This window comes from Salvelinus sp. IW2-2015, unplaced genomic scaffold (assembly GCF_002910315.2).
Source record: "Salvelinus sp. IW2-2015 unplaced genomic scaffold, ASM291031v2 Un_scaffold2835, whole genome shotgun sequence".
Classification (NCBI taxonomy): domain Eukaryota; kingdom Metazoa; phylum Chordata; class Actinopteri; order Salmoniformes; family Salmonidae; genus Salvelinus; species Salvelinus sp. IW2-2015.
The window spans coordinates 62,825-63,114 of NW_019944135.1; positions in this window are offsets into that span (position 1 = coordinate 62,825).

Consider the following 290-nt stretch of genomic DNA (forward strand, 5'->3'; position numbering starts at 1 on the left):
ACTGAGAGGTCTGTTGGTGAAGTACCGTGTACACGCTACAGTATAGCAGAGGACTGTTGGTCCAAAACTACAAACTCATTCTAAAGGAGTGGAGAATGAGGTGGGGTGAGGGGTGTGGAGAAAGCAGGGGATGGTAGAGAGGGACGGGTGTACACTGTACAGTAAGTATTGCAGACTTGCACTCCTCAGCTCAAAGGGGGCTGGAGGAAGGGAGGGAGGAAAACATTACACTGGCACTCTTTCCTCTCCACTAATCCCCCATGTGCCCTGAAACAACATAGCCCACTGCA